General features: G+C 39.6%; 1 protein-coding gene and 1 pseudogene across 2 annotated transcripts in view; both read right to left on the bottom strand.

Annotated features, from left to right (window-relative positions):
- The window catches only part of ZNF182 (zinc finger protein 182), a 51536-nt gene that overhangs the window by 14797 nt on the left and 29125 nt on the right, over positions 1-7614 (bottom strand). The window lies entirely within an intron of this gene.
- LOC102483221 (peroxiredoxin-1-like) lies at positions 3774-4353 on the bottom strand (annotated as a pseudogene).

Below are 7614 nucleotides of genomic sequence, written 5' to 3'. Positions count from 1 at the left end.
AAAGAAAGAAAGAAAGAAAGAAAGAAAGAAAGAAAGAAAGAAAGAAAGAAAGAAAGAAAGAAAGAAAGAGGGGAAGAAAGAAGGAGAAGAAGAAGGAAGAAGAAGGAAGAAAGAAGAAAGAAAGAAGAAGAAAAAGAAGAAGAAGAAAGGGAAGACAGCTAGTGTCATGGTGGTTGGAGCAGCTGGATCCCACACAGCCAATTGTGATTTGAGTCCCAGACCCAGCAGCTTGGAAAACACATGGAGGATATGTGCATGTGTACCCAAAATCCCAAAGGAGAACTGAAGAGAGAGGACTACAGTGTGGTCATCCCTCCTGGGGCGTGCTTTCTCACTTTCCCTTGCCCTCTCTTATATCTTTCTCTTATGAGAGCATGTGCCCTGCAAAAAAATAAATAAATAAATAAAAGAATGTGGGCAAAAGGAAACTTTACTAAAGATGATATACAAATAGCAAATAAACACATTAAAAGAATGTTCTCCATCCCATGTTCCTGGACTGGAAGAACTAATATAATCAAAATGGCAATCCTCAGGGTCAGCAAATGGCATAGGGGTAATGTTGCTGGACTCCCAAAAGGCAATGACTTCTATGTGGCCAAACATGTTTTGAGACCTGAACCTGGCGGCTTGAAAATTGCACTGGGCATGTGTGCACACGAGCCCAAAATCCTGAAAGGAAAATGGAGAAAGGATTGAGGTATGACCATCCGCCCCCCTCCCCCCCCAGGGGAGTGATTTCTCACTTTCCTTTTCTCTGTCCCTCTCTTTCTCTCTCTGGCAAGTGTATGCACCCTATGGCAAAAACCTAACCTCTACCAAAAAAAAAAAAACCTAAAATGTCAATCTTACCCATATTAATCTACAAATTTAATGTAATTCCAATCAAATTACCAGAGATATATTCTTCACAGATTTAGCAAAACAATCACAGAATTCATCTGGAATCATAAAAGACCCTGTATTGCCAAAGCAATACTGTGAAAGAAGAGCAAAGTAGGAGGCATCTGACTCCCTGACCCCAAAATATATTACAAAGCTATGATAATCAAAACAGCATGGTACTGGCATAAAAACAGACATGTGGACTAATGAAACAGAATAGAGATCCCAGAAATAAACCCCAAAACATACAGCCAACTAATTTTTTGACAAGGGCACCAGTCAATCTAATGGAGAAAAGAAAATCTCTTTAACAAATGGTGCTGGAAAAACAGGATATTCACCTGCAGAAAGATGAAAATGGACCCCTATCTCTCACCATTAACAAAAGTCGACTCTAAATGGATCAAAGATCTAAATCTAAGATCTCAAGCTATAAAACTACTGATGGGTAATACAGGGGAACTCTTGGAGACATCAGAGCAAGCAAAGATTTCTAAGTTCCCTAAAGCATGGGCAATTATCCCAAAAATAGACAAGTTGGATTATATTAGGTTAAAAAGCTTCTGCTCAGAAAAAGAAACACTAGTTGGAGTGAACCAGGAACCCTCAGAATGGGAGACTATATTTGCAAACTATGCCTCAGACAAGCGACTGATAACCAGAATATACAGGGAACTCAAATGGCTTACCAGATTAAAAAAAAAAAAAATCAACTCAATTAAGATGGACAAATGAGCTAAACAGACAAGTATCTAAGGAAGACATACAAACAGCCAAAAAGCATATGAAACAATGTTCAGCATCCCTTATCAAAAGGGAGATGCAAATCAAAATCACAATGAGATACCACCTAACCCCAGTCAGAATGGCTACAATTAAAAGAAAATTTTTTTTTATTTCATTTTCTTTTATACATTCAATCACATTATTTGTCTTACAAAGTGGATATTTCAATAGGTGAACATTTCTCCCTAGTACAGTTGATAAAACTATAAAATATCTTCAACAGATAATACCACACCTCTTTGTGCCTTAAATGCTTTGCTTCCCTATCCCTCCCCTCCCCCCCAAAAAAAAAGAAAAAGAAAATTTTAAGTGCTGGTGAGGCTGTGGTAAAAAGGGAACTAGCCTTCACTGTTGGTGGGAATGTAAATTAATTCAGCCACTCCATGGAGAACAATATGGAGATTTCTCAAAGACCTACAAATAGAGATACCATATGATCCAGCAATCCCACTCCTTGATATCTAACCAAAGGATAAGAAAATGCTCAATCAGAAAATTGCTTGCACATTCAAGTTTATTATGGCATTATTCACAATTGCTAAGACATGGAACCAACCCAAATGTCCACAAACAGATGAATAGATTGAAAAAGTGTGGCACATATAGACTATGCAATGCTATTCAGCCATAAAACACAAGACCCCTGGCATTTGATAGAAAGTGATGGAATATGAAAGATATATTACTGAGTGAAGCAAGCCACACTGTGATAGACATTGTATGTCCCCACTCAATATATACCAAAAGTCTACACTCTATGGCAGAAACTGAAAGACTAGAAGATATAGCATCATGGAGAACAGTTTCATATACTGGAGACAGTGTGAGAGAAGGGTGGGAGGTGAGGGAAAACAAGAGGAAGGGAGTCAAGGGAAAAAATAGAGAGGCAAGACATTTAAAGGAAATAAAAATGGAAGATTGTTGATGATAATGTGTATGATAATATCTTTAACTGGACTGGTGTGCAGTATATTCTTGCTGGGAAATTTCATTTTATGAGCTTTGATGATATACAGTGATTGAATATATAAAATAAATTTTTAAAAAATTGCTCACCATCATTAATCACACAAGCGCTACAACTGAAACCACAATGAGATGCCACTAGACACCTATTCGAATGAAGTCCTAGTAAAAATGTGGAACAAGTAGTTATCTCCTGTCACAGTGGAAATACAAAATGGTACGGTTACTTGGGAAAAATTATTTTCTAGTTGTTTATGAAGTTAAGCACATACTATTACACAATCCTGCCATTCTGCTTTGAGGTATATTTACTCCAGCAAAATGAAATCTTAGGTATACCCGAAAATCGGTATGTGGGGGCCAGATGGTGGTACAGTGGTAAAACACAATGCTCTTTGAGGATGATCCACATGTGAAAGTTCTAGGTTCACATTTAGAGACCTCCCTGAGAACACCTGACACTCACATGCCCAGGAGCCAGAGCTAAGACTAGGGGTGGATCACAGCATCAAGACTTGGTTGGCATTGCTCTCTCTCTGTCTGGCTCATAGAAGAAATAGATAAATAATTTTTTAAAAGCCTGTACGTGGGGACCAGTAGATGGCAAAATGGTCATGTCACTTGACTCCCATGCAGTCAACCATGTTCAAGTCCAGACCCAGTGGCTTAAGACTCATGCCAGGCACAAGTATATGCATCTCCAAGATCCTGAGAGGAGAAGCGACTGTGGTGTGGCCATCCCCTTTGGGAGTGATTTCTCACTTTCCTTCTCCTTCCGTCTCTCTCCAATGAATGCATGCAATCTATGGCTAAAATTTTTTAGAAGTACATTTTACTATATATAAATTATAACTTAATGTTGTTCCCTCAGGTTCAAGTTTAATAGAAACTACAAGAAGATTAATGGGCTAATGACTCACTACTGGTAGGTACATCATACACATCGGACGGCCTGCCTCACAATTCAACTTGGACCATTCCCACCAATGAAAATAAAGAGTGATCTCCCCAACTCATCTCACACCACTTCTTGGCTGAAACTAAGTCTTCTGTTTTAACATGAAAAACACCCAAAAAACGGCTTATTCTCATGGCTAACTATTTCACTCAGTACTGTAATGGCCTAGTGCTCACTTCTACTTAGAGAAATATTCTTTGCTCTTGTGGACATCAGGTTTGATGGTATCACTAACAGGCTTTTATCCAGCAGGGCACACTTCCCCATGTTTGTCAGTAACTGGAAGGCCTGAACTAGTTCAGAGTCTCATCCACAGAGCAGTCAATTGGAAGGTCATTTATGGTGATCTGCTGAAGAACACCCTTATCATCAATAATAAAAAGAAGATGACTTCATCAGTCTTTAAGACCCCATAATCCTGAGCAATGATGCTCATGAGGTCTGATACCAAGGGGATGTTCAAGGGTCCCAGTCCTCTTTGTTTATTGGGTGTGTTGATTCATGCTGGGTGGCAGAAGTGAGAGTTCACAAAAGCACCAAACACCTGTCAGTTGTGTTTCTTAAATTCTTCTGCCCTATCACTGAAAACAATGATCTCTGTGGGGCACACAAAGATGAAGTCAAGAGGGTAAAAGAAAAACACACATATTTTCCTCTGTAGTCAGCTAGGCTGATATTTCTGAACTAACCATCTGGCATAACAGGTGTTGCTTTGAGCTGGGTACAGGGTGCTCAATTTTGGCATTTCCTGATGACATTTTGCTATCGACTCCAAAGTCCCAGAGACATATGCAACCAATGCTGGTCACGAAGAGGATGCCTATACTTTAATTTTTCAGATTAAAAAAAAGAGCTCCCAGGTAGTCTAGAATAATTGCATCTGTAAATATGAATCTATCCATATATCCTCCAAAAAAACTACAGTTCAATAAAAAGTGTATTTAAAAACTACACATAACCTATACTTTCAGTATAACCTAAAAAGGAAAATAGAGAAGAGTGGTCCTAGCTCTTCAGGAGAGCACCAGTTTGATCTCTAGGTCCCTGGCCAGCAAGGGAAATTGAGGCAGGAGCACCACTGCCCTCGCCCCACTTCCAGGCTCCCAAACAGGACCCCACCCCCCAGAGAGAGTGGTCCTTGCTCTGCAGGAGAGCGCCAGTTCCATCTCTAGGTCCCTGGCCAGCAAGGGAAACTGAGGCAGGGGCACACTGCCCCCGTCACACTTACAGCCTCCCAAGAACAGGACCTCATCCCCCAGAAAGGTAGGCAGGTTTTTTTTTTTTTATTATTTCTCTTTGCTCTTCTTTTCTTTTTATTTCTCTTTGTTCTTCCTGTTTTTGAGGTTTTTGCTATAGGGCACGTGTGCTCGCCAGATAGACAGAGACAGAGAGACAGAAAGCAAGAAATCACACCCCAGGGGGGATGGCCACACCACAATCCCTTCTCCTCCATTCTCTTCTTGGGATCTTGGGCATGCACGTACACGCGCCCAGAGTGAGTTTTTAAGCCACCGGGTCCAGGACACAAACCGCGGTCGACTACGTGGGAGTCCAGCAACATAGCCATTACACTAACTGCTGGTCCCTTCCTTTCAGTTTTGTTAATACCCTCCTCTCCCTTGTCCCACAGAGTGGTCCTTGCTCTGCAGGAGAGTGCCAGATCCATCTCTAGGTCCCTGGCAAAATCATGTGCTGTGCATTAGTGCAACTTTTTCTTTATTCTCCTCTTTACTCTTTTCTTTCCTCTTACATTATCCTCCCTTCCTCATCCTCCACCCTGCCAGAGGGATTAGACAGATCTAGAATCACAGTTCTGAAATTCTCTCATATTGTAAGGCTCCCTGGGATCCTCCGCTGTACTGAACCACCTGTGAATACGAAGATATTACTCTTCGGACAGCTGAATAGGGTTCACCTCTTAAGACCACATTACTAAAAGCAGAAGAGAGACTTTTGCATACATTAATTCACAGCAAAAGGGAAACACACTTGCTCCTAAAAGGTATTCAAAAGTGAATACATTTTCCAATGGCTAGAAGTAGAAGAAAGGCCACAGGTCTGAATAAATCAGGAAATATGTCTCCATCAAAGGAACAGACTAACTCCCCTCCATCTCTCCTTATAACTGAGGATGTTACAAAATGCCAGAGAAAGAATTTAGAACATTCATGTTGAACAAATTCTATGAGTTGGAACAGAAAAGAGACAACGAACTATAGGAGATTAGGAAGTCCTTTCATGATATGAAAGAAGAAGTGGACACTCTGAGAAAGAATCAGATGGAGCTATTAGAGATGAAGTCTCTAATACAAGAAATCAAAAACTCGCTTCAAAGTATTAAAAGTCGATTACACCATGCTGAAGATCAAATCTCCTATGTAGAAGATAAAACCTCTGACCTAGAGAAAGTCATGAAAAAGAGAGAGAAAATAACAAAAGAAAATGAGGATAATATACAAGAAATACTAGATTCCATAAGACGCCCAAATATCAGAATAATTGGCATCCCAGAAGGTGAAGAAACTAATAACGACATGAAAAATCTATTTCATGGAATCCTGGAAGAAAATTTCCCAAGTCTAGAGAGGAACTCAAGTATCCAGACTCAAGAAACACAAAGGACCCCTATTAGAATCAAACCCAGAAGATCTTCCCCAAGGCATACCTTAGCCAGACTGTCCAAGATCACAGATAAGGACATAACACTAAAACTGGCAAGAGAGAAATGACAAGTGACATACAAAGCTCATCTTATCAGGCTAACACCGGACCTTTCAATGGAAATAACAGAAGCAAGGAAAGAATGGGAAGATGTATTGAAAGTGTTAAGAGAGAAACAATTTCAACCAAGATTATTATATCCTGCAAGATTATCCTTTATATGGTTAAAAAATAAAATATTAAAATCTTCTCAGACAAAACCTGAAAGAATTTGCAAACCCCAGACCAGCTCTCCAAGAAACCCTGAAGAAAGTACTGTTCCAAGAAAACTAAAGAATGAACAAACAGAAACAAAGAAATAAAAGGCAACTAAGACAATGGCCAACTTAAATGTCAGGACGGATACAGTAACACCGATAATAACATTGAATGTGAATGGATTAAATTCTCCAATCAAGAGACACAGACTAGCTGAATGGATAAAAAAACAGAAACCCTCTACTGCTGCCTACAGGAAACCCACCTCATGGATTAAGAAATACATAGACTAAAAGTGAAGTGTTGGAAAAAGGTTTTCCATGCAAATAGAGACCAAAAAAGAGCTGGAGTTGTGATACTAATTTCTGAAAAAATAGGCTTTAAAACAAAAACTGTTCAAAGACACAAAGAAGGATGCTATATTGTAGTAAAAAGATCAATAGATAAAGAAGATATAACGCTTATAAATATCTATGTGCCTAACACAAGAGCACCCAAATATGTGAAGGAAAGACTGTTAGATCTAAAAGGGGAGATAGACTTCAATACACTCAACACTGCACTATCACCTCTAGACAGATCACCTACAGAAAAAAATAGATAAAGAGATAAAGGATCTAAACAATACCATAAATCAAATGGACTTAACAGACATCTATAGAACTTTCCACCCCAAAACCACAAAATACACTTTTTTCTAACCCCCACATGAAACCTTTTTGAAAACTGACCACATCATAGGGAACAAAGCAAGCCTCCACAGATTCAAAGGCATAGAAACTATATCCAGCATCTTCTCTGACCATGGTGGAAATAAATTTGAGTTTAATTTCAAGAGAAATCCTCAAAAACACTCAAATACATGGAAACTTAATAACATACTCCTGAATAATTCCACAACTACTGAAGAAATAAAGACTGAAATCAAAAGGTTCATGGAAGCGGGACCAGCAGTTATCGTAATGGCTATGTTGCTGGACTCCCACGTAGTCAACTACGGTTCGTGTCCCAGACTCGGTGGCTTAAAACTCATGCCAGGCACGTGTGCATGCATGCCCAAGATCCCGAGAGGAGAATGGAGGAGAAGGGATTGTGGCATG

The sequence above is a fragment of the Tupaia chinensis genome, unplaced genomic scaffold (assembly GCF_000334495.1).
Source record: "Tupaia chinensis unplaced genomic scaffold, TupChi_1.0 Scaffold143782_1, whole genome shotgun sequence".
Taxonomy (NCBI): domain Eukaryota; kingdom Metazoa; phylum Chordata; class Mammalia; order Scandentia; family Tupaiidae; genus Tupaia; species Tupaia belangeri.
Note: the sequence above shows the minus strand (reverse complement) of the source record. Positions and strands in the feature narration are given on the sequence as shown.